The sequence below is a fragment of the Panthera uncia genome, chromosome D1, assembly GCF_023721935.1.
Source record: "Panthera uncia isolate 11264 chromosome D1, Puncia_PCG_1.0, whole genome shotgun sequence".
Lineage (NCBI taxonomy): Eukaryota > Metazoa > Chordata > Mammalia > Carnivora > Felidae > Panthera > Panthera uncia.
The window spans coordinates 34,995,108-35,015,775 of NC_064808.1; positions in this window are offsets into that span (position 1 = coordinate 34,995,108).

The window sequence follows — 20,668 nt, forward strand, 5'->3', positions numbered from 1 at the left end:
GACTGAGCCATCCAGGCACCCGGAGAAGAAGGGACATTATATTCTGTGATATTAAACAGCAATTATTCCCTCTACTAACTAGATGATAGATAGTTGATGATAGATGATAGGTGATAGATGGTTGATAGCTGATAGAGAGATAGATGATAGATAGATAGATAGATAGATAGATAATAGATAAAACAAAGAAACTTACTGAATGTGGCAGTAGGCTAATAAAAAAGTAATTTTTTTTAAAGAATCTGGTTAGGAGAAATTTTAAGTTGAAGAAAAATAAGCTTGGAACATACCTTAAAACTTACTCCAACTCAATCTTGCCTTTCAATACAATCTTTAATTGTCCTGACAAACTGTAATTTAGATGATGTTTGAATGTCATCAATTTTGGACAAAATATCTCCTTCTAATTCCAAGGTAGCCTTCTGAACCTCGAGAGAAAGATGTACAGTTTCTTCAACTCTTCCCCATGTGCTGTGGTATCTCTCTCCCTATTGAGAAGCTCAGTGGTGAGACTATCTTCTGCAGACCAGAATTAAAGATAACAGAAGTTACCATGGACCTCTCCTTGGTGCTGTGAGTAGGAACAAGGCCTACAGAAGACCTGGGGAGGAGGCAGGAGGAGGTGTGCTTTGACCTATTGGATTGGTCATTCAATTTCCTTTTTTGCTTCTATTTTCTTTTCTTTCTTATTTTATTTTATTTTATGGCAGATTTCCTCAGTATGTTTTATGATACTTCTATTGGGTTTTACATTTCTGATATATATATATACATACATATATATGTGTATATATATATACATATACATACATATATATGTGCATGTGTATATATATATGTATATACACATGCACATATATATGTATATATATGTATGTGTGTATATATATATATCAGAGCATATGTGCATATATGTATGTATATATATACATATATATGTATATATATTATAAATGATATGATAGAAATATATATATATTTCCACTGGCTTTTTCTGTTATGAAAATTTGACTTTAGAACAATCCATTCATTTTCACTGATGCAATATATTTTCTTATTTTTTCTGATGATAATTATATTTATGCTCAAATTTTATATTTAAAAACTGGGGTTATCATCAGATTGTTCTTATTTTGAATTCCAGAACCACAATCTCTAGTTGTGCGATTAAACTTAAAAGAGTCACCTAACTTCCTTAAATCTTACTTTCCTCACCTGGAAATTTAATAACAATAACTCCTCCAGCGTTTATTAAACTAAATTAAACAAAGGGCACAGTGCCTTGAATGTATCTAGCACATGTTTAATTGTGTGTGTGTGTGTGTGTGTGTGTGTGTGTGTGTGTGTGTGTTTGAAGACTGGAAGTGCTGGGGAGAAGGTGGAGGTGAAGATAAATAGACAATAAACAAATCAAACATTAATAAGAATAATAAACACAATAAAATATATTTAAATGAAAATGGTATCTCATTGTGTTGATATTTTTATTATTTTTGATGGTGGGGCTTGTACAAAAAAGGTTCCTACTTTGTGGCATGACAGATTCATTCTCTCGAAATTGTCTACTTAATAAGAAGTGAAGTGCTTATACTAGCATCTTCCTGGAATCCAGGAAAAATGTTACATATACCCCTTTGTTTCAAGCGGACAAAAAAGATGAAGCACAAAACATATAAATTCTGCTCCCTACAAAGTGATTTCCTCCGAGAATTTTCTCATATAATGAGACTTTTAGTGTGTTCATTTTTTTTTTCAAGAGTCAGAAGTAGGTATTTTATATCTCCTTGTATCACAGAAAATCTTATTCCCCTTTAGTGCAATTTGTTGCCCCTAATCTCTTCATTGATATTTAATTCTCTGCGTACTAAACATGAACTTCTCTTTACCAAAGCTTACTTTTAATTAAACCTTAATATTCATGGTTGAAATATTGTATTGATTTCATGTTAAAACACAAATATTTTCCACTAATGCAACTCTGTAATGAAGCTAATAACAATTATTGAAAATATATTTATTATGGCCATATTTATGATATTTAGTCTATAGTTTAGTCTTGCTTCAGAATTGGCTACTCCTGCATACAAACTCAATTATTACTTTCTACATTTCTTACTGACTTTGTTCTTAAAAATTTAAGTCCTGTTTTTCATATTTAATTGCTTTACATAACAATCTTAAATGCAAAATTGTGAAATCAGAATAAAAACTAAAAAGAGTTGACACATTGGTGGCATTAAAAATAGGTAACAGAGTCCATCAATGTTTGTTAAATATCTGCTAGGATCCAGATATTGTTATCGATACTTTACAGGATCCATTTCATGTAATCTTTAGGTTCTATTCACTCATTTCATTTCTATAATATATTCAAGGGGACTATGATTATCGCAAAACCTTTTCAAAGAGTGAAAATCCTGATTTTGATTTGTTTTTTTTACTTTTTAGGGATAACTTGGGAGCTACTTTTTCATATTGTGAAATTAGTACTGTATTTTCCTTAATGTGGCCAAAATTTATTGTATCTATTATGAGAGTCTACATTTAATAGCAAATAAAACTGAAGTCTCAGAGGCTTAACATAAGATTTACTTCTTAAAGCCATTTGTGTCTAATGTTAGTACAGCCACACCCATTTTGTTAAGGGAATGGTTTACCTCATATACATTATTTTTTTTTCCATTGTTTATTTTTAGCTTATTCATAGTTTTGAACTCCAACCGCATTTCTTATAGACAGGTCTGTAAGTTGAAGATTTTTTCTCCCATTCTACTAATCTCTGCTTTTGATTTCAGTGTGTCATCCACTCACATACAATATAATTACTGATAAGGTAGGGTTTTCTTTTGCTTGTTTTGCTATTTGTTTTCTACATGCCATGTCTTTTTTGTTCCTTTATTCTTTTTTTTTGCTGCCTTATTTTGTGTTAAATAGATACTTCTTATTATACCATTTTAATTTCTTTGTTATTCCTTCTGCTAAATTTTTTAAGTTATTTTCTTAATGGCTGCCCTGGGATTACAATTAACGTCTTACAACAATCCAGATTTGGATTAAAACTAAGGATTTCAAGAATATTCAGAAACTTTACTCCAAGGTAGCTCTAGTCCCTTGTCCAAACCTTCCAGTCCCTCCACCACCTTTTGTGCTATTATTGAGATAGGAATTACATGTTTATGCATTATAAACCCATTAACGCTATTTCACGATTATTGGTTTATGCTATTTATTTTTTTAATGTTTATTCTCAGAGATAGAGAGCACAAGCAGGGGAGGGGCAGAAGGAGAGAGAGAGAGAGAGAGAGAGAGAGAGAGAGAGAGAGAGAGAGAAGACACAGAATCCAAAACAGGTTCCAGTCTCTAAGCTGTTAGCACAGAGCCTGATGCAGGGCTCAAATCCACTGACCATGAGATCATGACCTTTGCCAGAGTCGGATTCTTAACCAACTGAGCCACCCAGGTTCTCCTATGCAATTTCTTTTAAATCAAATAAGAAAATAGGTACAAGCAAAAGTATACTATACTGTTTCTATATTTGCCTATGCAGTTAACTTTAACCAGTGCTCTTTATTTCTTTGTGTGGATTTGAATTACCATCTTGTGGCTTTTCATTTCATCCTTTAGTGTTATTTATAGGGAAGGTATTCTAGTGACAAAATTTTTCAGATGTTATCTGGAAATGTCTTACTTTCTTCTACTTACTTAAATTTCTGCTGCCTATAGAATTCTTGGTTGGCAGTCTTTTTTTTTTCCTTTAAGTATTGAATGTCCCATCCCACTGCCTCCTGGCCTACACCGTGTCTGATGGAAAGTCAGTTAAGTCATCTTTCTTACTGCTTTCATGATTGTCTCTGAGTCTTTGTCTTCTGAAAGTTAGATTATGGGATCTCTAGATGTGGATCTATTTGAACTTATCATACTTGGAATTCATTGAGCTTATATTCTAAATTCCTCAAAACATTTAGTTATTTATTAATGTACTGGTTTCCTATAGCAGCTGTAATAAATTACCGCAAAATTGGTGGCTTAAAAATACAGAATTATTATCTTAGATATCTGGAATTCAGAGTCTGAAATGGCTTTCACTGGGCTAAAATTAAGGTGTCAGCAGATTTGTGTTCCCTCTGGAGATTCAAGGAAAGAATTCATCCCCTTGCCTTTTCTACCTTGTAATTATTTGGGATTCACCTGGATAATTCAGGATAATCTCATTTAAAAATGGTTACTTTAATCATACCCATAAAGTTTCTTCTGGCACATAAGATAACATATTCGCAAATTGTAAGAATTAGGAGGTGGACATATTTAGGGAGCCATTTTTTATTGAAGTATAGTTGACACACGGTGTTACATTAGTCTCAGGTGTACAACATAGTGTATTGACGAGCCTAAAAATTATGCTATGCTCACACAAGTGTAGCTAACGTCTGTCACCATACAACACTATCACAATATAATTGACTATATTCCCTATGCTGTACCTTCTATTTCCATTACTTATTCACTCCATAACTGAAAGCCTGTATCTCCCACTCCCATTCACCCATCTTGCCCATCCCTTTTCTTTGGGAGCCATTTTTATAACTATCAAAACAATCAGATCTAAGCTAATACTATCTCCCCAAGTGTCTCAAAAGTTTTATACCTAAATTTATTTCCCAAACAATTCCATGATAGGTAAGAGAGAATTCCTCATTGAAAAATCACATGATGGACTGAAATCTCAATATTTTCATTTTCTCATTAACCATGTTGATACTATTAGACTTAGATCATATTTCTGTAAAAAATGGTTAATACTTGCTCTTCTAATTCTCAATATGGATCTATCATTGAACTTTATTACTCAGAATACTGTGCCAAGTCATAAATAATTTAACAGACTCAGAATCTTTAACATTACCCCAATTTCTAACATGCTAAGAAAAGACTGCTAGTTATATCTTTATATACCTTTATATCTTTACTTACCATTTTACAGTCTTCTGTCACAAACACAAATATGTTTTATAAATATATAATCTCACTAAAGTTAATTTTATATTATTTCATTTATTTTTTTTTAATTTTTAAAAAATGCTTATTTTTGAGAGAGAGAGACAGAAAGTGCGAGCAGGGAAGAGGCAGAGAAAGAGGAGGAGAGAGGATCTGAAGCACATGCTCTACACTGACAGCAGAGAGCCCGATGAGGGGCTTGACCTCAGGAACCATGAAATCATGACTTAAGCTGAAGTTGGACACTTAACTGACTGAGCCACCCAGGTGCCCCTATTGTTTCATTTCTTTATGTTACACTTAAATATTTTCATGAGTGACATTTATGTATAATGGTTGAATGATACATCTTCAACAGGTTATAGTAATTTATTGTTGCATTCTCTTAAAGTTTTGTGCCTAAATTTATTTGATAAATAGCACTGTATAAACATCCTCCAGCATATGATTTCTGCTTTTATCTGATTAATCTCTTAAGATAAATTCTGAAGAATGAATCACTGCATAATTTGAAGATAACCATGGTACTGATTATTTTTATCTAATTCTATGCATCCTATTTCGTTAACGACTGACTGTTAAAATGAATGAATGAATGAATGAATGAATATATTGGAATAAGTAAGCACTTTATAGCTCTTGAATTTGTTTTCAAAAATTATTTCTATGATCCCATTCACAATTGCACCAAGAAGCATAAAATACCTAGGAATAAATCTAACCAAAGATGTAAAAGATTTGTATGCTGAAAACTATAGAAAGCTTATGAAGGAAATTGAAGAAGATATAAAGAAATGGAAAACATTCCGTGCTCATGGGTTGGAAGAATAAATACTGTTAAAATGTCAATACTACCCAAAGCTATCTACACATTCAATGCAATTCCAATCAAAATTGCACCAGCATTCTTCTCGAAGCTAGAACAAGCAATCCTAAAATTCATATGGAACCACAAAAGGCCCCAAATAGCCAAAGTAATTTTGAAGAAGAAGACCAAAGCAGGAGGCATTACAATCCCAGACTTTAGCCTCTACTACAAAGCTGTCATCATCAAGACAGCATGGTATTGGCATAAAAACAGACACATAGACCAATGGAATAGAATAGAAACCCCAGAACTAGACCCACAAACGTATGGCCAACTCATCTTTGACAAAGCAGGAAAGAACATCCAATGGAAAAAAGACACTCTCTTTAACAAATGGTGCTGGGAGAACTGGACAGCAACATGCAGAAGGTTGAAACTAGACCACTTTCTCACACCATTCACAAAAATAAACTCAAAATGGATAAAGGACCTGAATGTGAGACAGGAAACCATCAAAACCTTAAAGGAGAAAGCAGGAAAAGACCTCTCTGACCTCAGCCGTAGCAATCTCTTACTCGGCACATCCCCAAAGGCAAGGGAATTAAAAGCAAAAGTGAATTACTGGGACCTTATGAAGATAAAAAGCTTCTGCACAGCAAAGGAAACAACCAACAAAACTAAAAGGCAACCAACGGAATGGGAAAAGATATTTGCAAATGACATATCGGACAAAGGGCTAGTATCCAAAATCTATAAAGAGCTCACCAAACTCCACACCCGAAAAACAAATAATCCAGTGAAGAAATGGGCAGAAAACATGAATAGACACTTCTCTAAAGAAGACATCCAGATGGCCAACAGGCACATGAAAAGATGCTTAACATCACTCCTCATCAGGGAAATACAAATCAAAACCACACTCAGATATCACCTCATGCCAGTCAGAGTGGCCAAAATGAACAAATCAGGAGACTATAGATGCTGGAGAGGATGCGGAGAAACGGGAACCCTCTTGCACTGTTGGGAATGCAAACTGGTGCAGCCACTCTGGAAAACAGTGTGGAGGTTCCTCAAAAAATTAAAAATAGACCTACCCTATGACCCAGCAGTAGCACTGATAGGAATTTACCCAAGGGATACAGGAGTGCTGATGCATAGGGGCACTTGTACCCCAATGTTTATAGCAGCACTCTCAACAATAGCCAAATTGTGGATAAAGCCTAAATGTCCATCAACTGATGAATGGGTAAAGAAATTGTGGTTTATATACACAATGGAGTACTACGTGACAATGAGAAAGAATGAAATATGGCCCTTTGTAGCAACATGGATGGAACTGGAGAGTGTTATTCTAAGTGAAATAAGCCATACAGAGAAAGACAGATACCATATGTTTTCACTCTTATGTGGATTCTGAGAAACTTAACAGAAACCCATTGGGGAGGGGAAGGAAAAAAAAAAAAGAGGTTAGAGTGGGAGAAAGAGCCAAAGCATAAGAGACTCTTAAAATCTGAGAACAAACTGAGGGTTGATGGGGGGTGGGAGGGAGGGGAGGGGGGGTGATGGGTATTGAGGAGGGCACCTTTTGGGATGAGCACTGGGTGTTGTATGGAAACTAATTTGACAATAAATTTCATATAATAAAAAATAAAAAGAATATTTCTAAAAAACATTGAATGTATTATTATAACATCTACCCACTTGATTATATTCAGGACTTCCTAGAAAAATTTCCAGGGGGAGTGAAAGGAACTTTTAATCTTTGAAACAAACAGTTGTCCAAAATTATTACCCCCCTTTCTTATAAACATGAATATTCTTTTCGATTTAAAATAATAGTTCATTAATTTTTTTTTTTTGAGAGAGAGAGAGGGTGCAAGTGAGCAAGAGTAAGAAAGAGAGAGGGAGAGAGGGTATCCCATTAGGGGGAGATAGAGAGACAGAAGTAGGGCTCACCCGAAGCAGGGGTCCTGTTCACTCAAAGTGGGGCTCAAGCTCATGCTCACCGGATGCAAGACTCAAGCTCACGAACTGTGAGATCATGACCTGAGCCAAAGTCAAATGCTTAACTGACTGAACCACCCAGGTGCCCAATAGTTCATTAATCTTAATGGCACTCTTGCAGTCAAATGCTCCATCACTAAATGGCACTTTTGAATGAACCAAAACCTGCTTTAGAAGTGAAGTTTCACTTTCCAGGTTGTCCACCCATTCACTCATTTACTCATTTCATAAATGTTTTGGGACATTTGTAGTTTCCCAGATACTACCATAGATATTGGAAGTACAGTAGCTGTAAATATATGGTGAGTAGCAATGTTATCACATATATAAGGCTTAATTTTCTCAGTAACTGAAGTCTAATTTAATCTTAGGCCTGACATAGGATGTTTTCTATCATGAAGTTCACATTACTGGGATTGAGGTAACAAAGGAGAAGAGCTTGATATTTGCCAGCACGTCCAGAGTAGGAGGACAGGGTGGAAAGGCACCTCAAACTGAATGAATAAAAACCGCAGGTGCACTGAACCATGAAAGTGCAAGTATGCCCTTGAAGTTCCTTATGATCAATAATGTTTAGAACATGGGTTGCATGGGAATTCAGAGCGCACAATTTAGAAAGCTAGTGTGGCTGGCTCCCTCCTTCACCTTTTCTACCTAAATTTGGGCACTAGGATTTTTCCCTCTTATCTTTCCTTTATTTTCCCACAAGTTGTAGGCAAGATTTATTAGTTGGCATTTTTTAATTAGTTGGCATTTTGTCTATGGGGCCCAGCAAGCCCACGACTTCTTGTAGTGACAACTGGGGGCCTCAAATGTCATTCCTGGATCTCTGGGCTCATGTAGATCAATCAATCCAGGCATCTTCAGACCAATACCCTAGAGTGCTCATCCTTTTTCATTCAATAATTTAATAATATCGAATGAGTGTCATTTATTCAAATATGGAAATTCAAAAGACATAATTCCTCCTAGCAAGAGCTTGCAGTAAATTACTTGTTTTACTTAATTAATAGAATAGTAAATATGTCCAAGGAGAATTGATAAAATGCTATGAAAGTGGACTGTAAGAGAAGCTGCTTAATCAGGGAAGAGGCAGTGAGTAACTGATCAGAGGGTGGAGAGAGGCAGGAAGCTGTCCCTGCTAAAGAAACATTTAACAGAAAGGTTGAATGACTGAAAGGTAACTGTAGCGGTGGAAAGAGAGGCAAGGGGAGGAAAGTGTTTTCAGGCAAAGGAAAGCACATGTAATAAAAGGCCCTCGGGTGAGGACCTGAAAGAGTGTGTGCCTGGGACACAGGGAGCTAGCGAAAGAATGACACTCAGACAGATGGTTTCCAGGGCAATGCCCTTCTCTCCCCCATGTGCCAATTCACACTACCTCTGAAGGACAGTTCAAAGACTCTCCTTCATAATCACGTGTTCTCTGTCCTCTGTACCCCAACATGTTTCAGTTCTTTGAATTTCTAAAGCCATTTTTCTCTGTATCACTCATTCCAAAACACTTCTAGATACAGTCTCATATTTTCACTTCCTTGACTGTCTTCACTACATCTGGTTTTCCACTCAGCTGGTCCCCAGAGAGTTCTGATCATGTCTCACATTTATTTCATTGCCTTTAGCATCTGGCACACACCACGGCTTGTAAGCACTGCATTTTCAACTAATACTGGCCAAATTGTGGATTGTCATAAAGAAATGAGTCTAGGATTTACCGATGATTCATTTGATTTATCTTTCAGGGAGTATTTATTGAGCACTCTCTCCAGGTTAGGCATTAGGCTAAGCACTGGGGATGCAATGATGAATTCTGTACTCACCAAGCAAAAGTTCAGCATCATAACTAACTAATGAAAGGAATTATAAATATGTTTACCTGGTGGCAAAGGGAGACTGGATAGATGGACGGTCAATGACAGACCACAAAAATGGCTGACCTGACTTTAAATTTGGCAAGATGCTTCCCTGTTTCTCATGAAAGCATGCCCCGAGTTCAGTCATCAGAGTACTTCTCACAGAGCAAGGAACCTGCAGACAAGGGTAGCAAAGTAACCACTGGTGGTCACTGTCTTTTCCCTCGTGTGTTAGAGGGGCCACATCAATATAATTCCTTTTCAACATGTGCCTGTTTTGAATTGATACTATGCTAAGAGGTGAGGATAAAACAAGAAACAGAAGAGACAAAATCTCCCACCGTGAGCTTGCACTCTGGTGGAGACAGTATGTTGCTGTGCACCTGTTACACTGGCCCACATCCTATTAACTTACCTTGTCATTAGGCCTGCAGCAAGTGACTAAGGATAAATCTTAAGGAATGCATTGATCATCCCTACTGCTGTCCAAGGACCACAATTCAGCATATCGTTTCCTTCTGAAAAGCTTTCAGTGCTGTCAGGTAGTGTCACATTGTCCCATGGGAAAGCAGAGGACAGAATGGAAGGAGTGAGTCTAAGGCCCTCAACTGTCAAACCCAAGATGTCACAGTGCCTAGAGTTTGAGATTCAAGCTCCTCCTTTGGGGCTTTTCTTCTTGATACAACTGCAGTCTTGCATTCCTTAAAAACAGCTTTTCTGCCCACTTGAGAGGACCGTGGTTTGTAGACTTTGTAATCTTTCTGAAGAGAAACCTCAGAATGGGTATAACAGCAGGTTACCAGTCCTGCATTGGCCTTTCCTATTCATTTCTAGAAAAGCCACAAGCAAACTCATCAGTCTAAGAAAACATTCCCAAATATGTCATTGCCTGTGGCATGCCACATACCTAATTGCAGAGTAAAACACGAGAAATGGGTTTTCACTCTCTGAACAATGGCACGAGAAGACTACTGGGTTCGTAAGTGCAAATCTTAAGTCTGAGTCATTAAATCCTATAAAGATGAGCATCTTCACACTATGTCAACCCCACCCTCCATTCAGGCTGTTCTACAGAACATACGAGGTGTTGAAGTTATCCTAAACCAGGCACAACTGAAATTGAGTCTTGTGCCAAGACAAAAAATAAGCTTAAATAACTGAAATCATCTGATACCGACACTCAGAGTCTGCACAGCCTCCCTTCTCCCATGGCCTAGTTTTGTTCAAGTCACATTAATTTTGATTCCTCATTACCTGGGTCCATCTTTGCCTCCTATTTTTACATTCCTCTCACACTCCTAAGTTACAACTCCTGGGTGACCTCAGGCAGTCTGTGGGAGCTGCTTCTCATCATTTATCTGATCATTAACAAGTATCTACTGAATACCTATTATATATCCAGCATTAATTTCTGTCCTTGGAATACCAAGTATACATACAGTTTTTATTTTAAAATATCACTTATTTTCTCTTACTTAGAACTCAAATGTTCTCTTTATTAAATGACTAAAACTTCTATATCAATTTAATGCAGAAATTATCACATACGAAATAGTACATGCACCGAGTTGGTCGTTACTATTGCTGGGGATGATCCTGGAGGAGATATAGAAATTTACCAGAAAGATACAGGCCTGTGATTTGATCACTGTGTCTAACACAGTAAGACATTTCTTTTGCATAGCATTGAAAGTGATATTCCTAAACAGTGGAACCCAATGGAAGAGGTTTGTCTTGCATAAATGTAATACATATGTAAGTTAAAAAATTCACTGTCCAAACTCAATTCAAATATTATTCTTTACCAAGGCCAGAGGTATATTGGCCATCTCCACTTTGTACAGTAGTCTATACTCACAGTGCTGTACTAGCTAACTTAACACTAGTTTGTGCCACTCACCAAACTGCTGGATGTTGGGTTAAACTTACCAAACATGAACTTGTCCATGACCTCAGAAGCAAATTTTACATATCCATAGTATTGTCTAACATACATTCTATGTGATATGGGTGAAATCATTTAATTTAATTAATTAATAAGGAATAATCCTTATTTCCTCAACTAAAACAATCATCTACCTGACAGGAGTTTTCGGAGGCTCAACAAAGTGTATGTGAAAACATTCTGCTATCTTTCCAGCAGGCTATACATATATGTTTTGTACTGTTATACCTGACATATTTCAAAGATTCTCAAAATATTTGAATGATCATCTTATTCATTATGACTGACCTATTCAAAGTAAATCTTCCTTTCTCATATGTTTGACTTCTCTTCGTGTACTATACTCAAATCAAGTATAATATTATGAAAACCTTACTTCTAACGATACACCGATTTTCTCTTTCAAGCTACTTATTCTGATATATGCAAGTTGTTAAATACTGCAAAGCTTCCCAACCACATTTATATGATTTCATTTTACAATAAAAACTTTTAAGTGTTTTAGTGACTATTCAAAGTTTTGTTAACAGGGGAAGGAATTTTTGAACACTATTCGCTTGACTATGTCTAGAAAGCTCCGAAATTCATAAGTACTTAAGCTATTATATTGTATGAAATAATATTTATTTGTATAAATGTTGTACAAAGAACTAGTTTCCTAAAAGTGTTCTGAAGCAGTTAGATTTTATAACATCTCTCCTTCATCTTCCTGGTGAATCACCAGGAAGTCTGATTATTACATTAGCGATTAAGATAGCTACAGAGAACTTCTTTATTTTGCATGAATTTGAAAATGCTTAGTCCTTTTTTTTTATAAAAATGTTATTATACTTATACACAATACTTCTACTAGGATAGAGTATACGTATGATCATTAGTTTCAATAATAGTGATTGAAATGGTATTATTTGGTATTAGGTTTTCTCTACCAGATACAGCTGAATACATTGTCACTTGCTGACCTGATTTATCTCTGAGAGTATTTCAGCCAAATTGTGATTTAGAGAGGACATTTGTAATGAATTATTTTTTTACTAGAAAAAATTATTGAACATCATTTAAGTTAATCAATTTACAAAAGGAAGCTATAGGTCTTTACCCTTCAGAAAACTGTTCAAAATGTTTTTTAAGAAGTAAAGAAAAATAATTTTAATTAATTATAGTAATGACCAAAAATAGTGTACATTTAAAAAAACCTTGGGGCGCCTGAGTGCTCAGTTGGCTAAGTGTCCGACTTCGGCTCAGGTCATGATCTCACAGTTTGTGAGTTTGAGCCCTGCGTCGGGCTCTGTGCTGACAGCTCAGAGCCTGGAGCCTACTTCAGATTCTGTGTCTCCTGCTCTCTCCCTCTGCCCCTCCCCACTTGCAGTCTCTCTCTCTCTCTCAAAAATAATTTTTTTTAAAAAAATTAAAAAACCTTTCTTAGAGTGCATAAAATGATGTTTATTCACTCAACATTCCAATTGCAAGGAATTAAATTTTGACACCAAAAGTAAACCCCAAAGTGGATTCGTCTCCAGAGTCTTCAAATACCCAGCTTGGATGACATGTTAATTTCAGCCTTGTGATACTTTGGGCAGAGAGCTCTGCCACACTGGCATGCTTCCCTAATTTATTCTATTGAAATAATTTTCATTGCATTAGTAGAAACTATGAATACAAAATATACAAAAGGAAGCTGGAACATTTCACAAAGAATAGATTGAAGTGGCAGACTCTGTAAGTTGGAAATTCACCGTTGGCAATTTTGTTTTGAACTGTAAAGTAAAATAAACAGATCACACATTTTTCAAAATTGTATTCATATGTTTATTATTCATGCTTTATAGTTTTAGATTCAGTGAAGATAAAAAGTGGCACTCATGTGAAAAGATTCACACCTTCTCTCCTCCTGACACAGTCCCTAGACTGACAACACTTGGAGCTATCACTCTCCACGTGAGTTACAAGTGTTACCAATAAAATATTTCTTTCAAGGAGGATTCAACCTCAGTTTAAAATGGAAACCAAATGTGAAGTAAAGTGTGTGTTTAATAGTCCTGAGCCCACAGTTTTCAAACTCATATTCCATATAATTTGAATCCTATGTTTCTTCTCAGCCCAAAATCTAAATATAAAACAGCCCCAGGGTAAGTTGGAACTAAGTTTGAAGAGGTAAGGGTTTTATACAGAAAACAGTAACTATAAGAAATAAGAGTGAGCAAAAGGGAAAAGGCAACCAATGAAAGTCATGCATCAGAATAATTTGTGGGTAAAGGGACACTTGGACCTTTTGTTGCTCTTAGTTACTCTACATTAGATTATAACAAATGCAAAATTGAGTTCTACATGCAGAGTATTCATAATGGGTCATTTTTATGAAAAGCATCAAGTTCTCAAACCCTTGTAATAGTTTCTGGATTGAAAGCTTAAAAGGAAAGTAAAATTTAATCTATCATGTTACCTCTGGGTAAAGAATTTTGATAATTTAAGAAAAGTTTATGAGATTATTCAATCTATTTTTAAAAAATTAATTTTGCTTTCTGTATACTTAAAAAATGTTTCCATTGCCTATCTATGACATTATTTAAACATGGCTATGTGAATTTTCATCAATCTAGATATGCTTAGGATGATTAGGGCTAAGATACAGGCTGGTGGAGAACCAGGAAATCGCTTTGGGGATTTCCCAAAGTGAGGAGCTTTCTGGTGGCCACCAGGATGTGCAGCACTGAGTCCCTGCAAACACTCTGGGCCTTAGGAACACCTTCAAGGGACAGACCATCATCATTCTAAGTGATCAAGAATCCAAAGAAAAGATACAAAGAAAAGAAGCTCAGGAGTTTCCCCATTAGAGACAGGCCACAGCTGGAGAAAACAATGAGCCAACACAAATGCTCCATGAAATGCCACAAAGCAGATTCCTGGGATAACAGACATCCGTTTGCAGTCAAATCGCTTTTCCCTTTAGCCAGTGCCATGATGAAAGTGGTGCGAAGACAGCTGAAGAGCCTCACGAGGAAGGGCAAGGAAGCCTCCCCGCTGCCCGCCGGTAGAGGGCAGTGCTGCTTCCCACGCAGCGTGAGTACGTGCGGTCTTCTGGGAATCTTGACAATTAATATTTGGAATTCGGAGACCTCATTTTATGTTACACTTCACCAATCTAATTTTCAAGATGTGTTCAAGGTTTGAGGAATAAAATAAAATATAGTATTAAATTATTTTTCCTTTTTATATTTTAATATAACTAAGAAAATTAAAATTATATATATTGTTTACATTTCATTTTGCACAGATGGCAATGCTCTTTAAACACAACATAGTTTTGGGGCGCCTGGGTGGCTCAGTCGGTTGGGCGACCGACTTCACTCAGGTCATGATCTCACAAATTGTGAGTACGAGCCCCATGTCAGGTTCTGTGCTGCCAGCTCAGAGCCTGGAGCCTGCTTCTGCTTCTGTGTCTCCCTCTCTCTCTTCCCCTCCCCTGCTCATGTTCTGTCTCTCTCCTTCAAAAATAAATAAACATTAAAACAATTTTTGAAAAAATAAAATAAAATAAACACAACATAGTTTTATTTTTTTCTCATTAGAAATTCCAAAATTTTACTCATATTCAAAGGTTCTACTAATGATTATTTGTTCATGTGTATATATATGCATATACATGTATATATATGTATGTATACATACATGTATGTATATATGTGTGTATACATACATGCATGTGTACATATACATGTATGTTTGTATATACTTGTGTGTGTGTGTTCTCGTAATAGTCTATAAAGAAGTTTCCTGTCCTAACACCCCAAATCAGCTAGAATCCATAGCAATGCTACATTCAAAATTGCCTTCCAACCTGATTACTGCCCTTTAATTATATTTCCATATAGAAATGAATGTTTTTTTCATGATTAAAGTCTAAGCTACTTCAAAGGATGCCGAACCTCATCCAGAGAAGAATCAGGTATAATCACGTAATTCCTATGCACACTAAAAGTTGAGGCCCTTAACTAATGTATTACATTTAAAAGCTACCAGTGGCCTGTGAAATTCTTTTCAGCTAATAGAACAAATAATAATGCAATCTGCCTGTGAGAAATACATTCCTCATATAAGTGGTTCAGCTTCCAGGGATCCTGGTGGGACATGAAATTGGAAAACAAGGTTGGTGGGTAACTAGTGTCACACTCTCCTCATCTAACAGTTATCTAGACATATTCCCTGAATACAGGATCCCGTCTGCCAGGGGAAACATATTCAGGCACAGTCTGAGGTGATTTAGGTTTCGCAATTCCCTTGTAAAGTCCATATAACCATTCCTTTATAAGCAAAGATCTGGATTTTGTGAGACTTATAAATAACTACACAACAAATTTAATTCTGAAGTTTACCTGAAGATGACAATGAATGAGAATCCAACATAATATGTACTTGAATATTTGTGCAATAATCTCTCACAAATGTCTCTGGAGAAAACCCCAGGAGCATAATGTTTTGTACCATTTCTCATTATTTCTACTGTTGTCATGTTTGCGTATTCATCAACTCCCTGGGTTCTAGGAAACAAATTAATAAAATTGCTCCAACAACATCCTCATGGCACTTGAGTGCTGACTACATTTAATAATCTGCTTCATAGTTCTGAGCCAGCTTTCCCCTCATGTGCTGACATATTGGAAGAGTAGGAAATGCACAATGGCAGAAAATTATACCCTGGTATCCCCGGAGGAAATATTGATCTGATATAGAAGCTTGAGATAGATATTTGATGGCTAATCAAGTATAAAACTTTGCTCCTACCATCAACCAAACCAAATGGCAAATTTTCAGCTTTTATCCCTTCCCTATGCTTGAATCATATTCAATATTGATTTACTACATACAGCCATAAAATTGGATCATCTAATAATAAATCCTCCCCATAATATTCTTTAATATTTATTATGCAGTCATTTATCCAGAAATAGAGATAAGAATGGCTTGCATCCAAGAAAACAACTCTAATTGTACTATTATTTAAATAGACCTCATGTAGTTAATTACTAATTTACAATGGTAAAAATTGACATATTTTTCAATCAGAACAACTTAGAAATAAAAGAACTCTGTGTGTTATTCCCTCAGCCCCAGATTTGAAGATCTTAGTAAAACACAGATCTGATCATAAAATACATCTGTGATAGGCAGAATTTTAAGATCACCTCCAATGACCCACATCTTTGTGTAAGGCCCTCTCCTTTAGCATGGGCATGACCTCTGAGACAGCACTCTTGTGTTTATGTTACACTAAACCAAAAAAGGCATTTTTAAGATGTAATTAGAGTCCCCAATCAGGTGAATTCTATTAATCCAAAGGGAGATAATCCTTCTTGGGCCAGACCTAATCAGACACTTTGAAAGAGGATTTAGGACTTCTCTTAGCTCTGAGACCCTCTCTTTTTCTGTTGCTGGCTTTGAAAACGCAAACCACCATGAGTTCAGTAGCTTCCAGGAGATGAATTCTGTCAGCAACCACAGAAACTTGGAAGAAGACCCCCAGCCTTAACTGAGACCACAGGCCCGGGAATCACCTTGATTGCAGCCTGGGCAACTGAGTAGACACCAGCTAAGCCACGCCTAGACTTCTAAGTCATAAAAATATGTGATAATAAGTGTACTTTTCTCTAAGTCACTGTGTTGGTGGTGATTTGTCATGTGGCAATAGAAAAGGAAAACAGTATCAAACGACTTTTTTTAAAGAAATCACCTAAAACCTGAAAATAAAACACAAATAATTTATCCAATTTTTCTCCTTCTGATAATCCCTTTTAAATACCTTATGTATTTGTTCCAAATCCCTGTGTTTTCCGACGCCTTAAGATGCAAGAATTAGGTGTAGTTTTTCCCTCAGATTCTCCACAAACAAGGTTTTCAAAGGTAAGGCCCAATAACCCATCTGAAGCAGGTGAAGTTGCCTAGCAACTGTCTCCCTCCACCCCCCTGGAGCTGCTGAATGCATGAGTTCCAAGAGCAACTCACTCCCAGATCAATAATTAAGACAGAAAATGAAGACAAAAGGAGAAAATGTTAGTGCAGTACTTGAGGTAAAATAGGAGCCAGGTATTAAAAGACAAAATTATGGCAAAGGGTCTCTCCTTATTTCCTTTTCTTTGCTGAAACACATGAACACAAAGACTTTTGAAGAGAAAACTTCATTATTTTGAGTCTCACCAATATTGTTAGGCTAACAATGAGGATTCAACCCAAGAGAAGGTAAGTGTTCATACAGGACTGAGGAGAGATTAAAAAACATCTAGTCCACCCCACTCCCATTTTACATGTAGGAAATTAAGACTAAATCATGCAGCAAAAGCAGGAAACAAATAAAATATTTGAGAAAACAGAAAATCAGAGACAGTAAGTGACTTACCCAAGATGTGACAGAGTTAGGAGTATAGCTGTTATTAGAACTATCAATTCCAGATAAGAGCCCTACACTCAAGTAGGATGTTATGGCAGAGAGAACAGGGGATTTGGAAGAAGGCTGACTGGGTTTTCCAGTCCTGCCTCTTCCTGAGGATGCCATCTTAGACAAGTTGCTTGTTGATTTTGAGGTTTAATGTAACTCATCAATAAAATGTGGATATAATCCTTTATGCAGTTGTAGTAAACATGAACTAATTTATGCAGATAAAATTATCCAACTCTTCCTCGTATGTGCTAAATATGTATTCTTATATTTGTCTTTTTTCTTTAACCAGTGAGAATTAAGACCTCCTATAGACAGTTGTTTTGCAACTGTTAAAATCCTTGGAGAGCATTCTAGGAAACTTGGATTCTAGGGATCCTTAGAGAAACATAAAAAGTCAATGCAACAGTAACCATGTATTGGCCACTAGTTACCATTTGGGGAATTCTGGCTCAATCCACAAAAGAATTTAAGCATGATACAATATAATATACAGCTGACCCTTGAACAACACAGGTTTGAACTGAGCAGGTCCACTTAAACATGGATTTTTTTTTCAGATAAATACAGAATGTATTTAAATAAATATATTTTCTCTTTCTTGTGATTTTCTTACAACAATTTTTCCCCTCCAACTGGCTTTATTAAAAGAATACAATATATAACACATCTGCATACAGAATATATGTTAATCATTTTATGTTATGGACAAGTCTCCTGGTCAACAGTAGCTTATTAGTAGTTAAGGTTTTAGAGGGTCAAAAGTTACACATGGATTTTCACCTGTGAAAGGGTGGGTACCTATAACCCCCTCATTATTCAAGGGTCAATTGTGTAATGAAATGTCATATTAAATGAAGTAACAAAAAAATCTTATTAAAAATAATATTATAGCTTTCATTTACCACTTGATTAAAATGCACATCAAGGGGCGCCTGAGTGGCTTGGTTGGTTAAGTATCCAACTTTGGTTCAGGTCATGATCTCATGGTTTGTGAGTTGGAGCCTTGAGTAGGGCTCTGTGCTGTGTTGACAGCTCGGAGCCTGGAGCCTGCTTAGGATTCTGTGTCTTCTTTCTTTGCCCCTCCCTTGCTCGCGCTCTGTCTCTCTCTCTCTCTGTCTCTGTCTCTCTCTCTCTCAAAAATAAATAAACATTGAAAAAAAATTTTAATTAAACAAAAAAATGCAGGGGCGCCTGGGTGGCACAGTCACTTAAGTGTCCAACTTTGGCTCAGGACATTACCTCATGGTTTGTGAGTTCGAGCCTCACATTGGGCCCTATGCTGAAAGCTCAGAGCCTAGAGCCTGCTTCAGAATCTGTGACTCCTCTCTCTGCCCCCTCCCCTGTTCATGTTCTGTCTCTGTCTCTCAAAAAATAAATAAACGTTAAAATGTTTTTTTAAATGCTCATCAAATATATTTAAAGAATATATTTTACCTGGTAATGACACATTAGAAAGAAATCTTTACCATTATAATTACCAATATGGTTTTAATGAGAAAACTGCATATAAGATCTTACAAATTTACATTATCAAGTAAACCAAATAGCTTCATTTGCATATGTTATGTAAACATACTTTAACTCTTAGCTCAAATTTGCATACTGTTTGCAAAAGAAACAATTTGGAGAGATTTAAATCAAAATCTGTTTAAAATTCAACCATTTACATTTCTTCCTCTTTATGAGATACAAACTCCTTCCAAAGTAACAAAGATTAGTAGGCCTTAAGCTTCTGCACATTTGCAACAGCTAAATATAAATTTGAGTGTGAAACTTCTTAATGGCAAATGAAAAAAAAAATGGAGGGAGAAGGATAGGCTCTTCAGAGAAAGCACACAGGGTTGTTTTTCACCTCTTAGATATAAAAAGAAGGTTTACTCTTGAGCTCCACCTGCACTAATGATTTCCTTCCTGTCAGGCATTTTAGGGATTAGTTGACTTCTTGAGTAAAATGGTAAAAGTCGTAATTGCAGACATTTAACACTGTCATAATTGCATACATCAAACACTGTATTAAGAATGTTACTGGGGTGCCTGGTTGGCTCAGTTGGTTAAGCATTGGCCTAAGTCATGATCTCATTGTTCCAGAGTTCAAGCACCTCGCTGGGCTCCATGTTGACAGCTCAGAGCCTGGAGCCTGTTTCAGATTCTGTGTCTCCCTCTCCCTGCCCCTCCCCCACTCGTGCTCTGTCTCTCTCTCTCTCTCAAAAATAAAGAAACCTTAAAAAAATTTAAAGAGTACTAAAATTAGCTCATTTTTTTAAATTTTTTTTTACATTTATTTATTTTTGAGAAACACAGTGAGACAAAGCATGAGCGGGGGAGGGGCAGAGAGAAAGGGAGACACAGAATCCAAAACAGGCTCCAGACTCTGAGCAAGCGGCAGCAGAGCCTGATGCGGGGCTCGAACCCACGAACTGTGGGATCACGACCTGAGCCAAAGTCGGACGTTCAACCGCCTGAGCCACCCAGGTGCCCCTAAAATTAGCTCATTTCAACTTCACAATATTATTATTTCCATTTTAATGATGATTAAACTAAGCCACAGAAATAGGGTAAATTGACCAAGGTCATTTAGCTTAATGAGTAATATTGACAGGACTTTCAACCTACAATTAGTAAATTTGAACAAT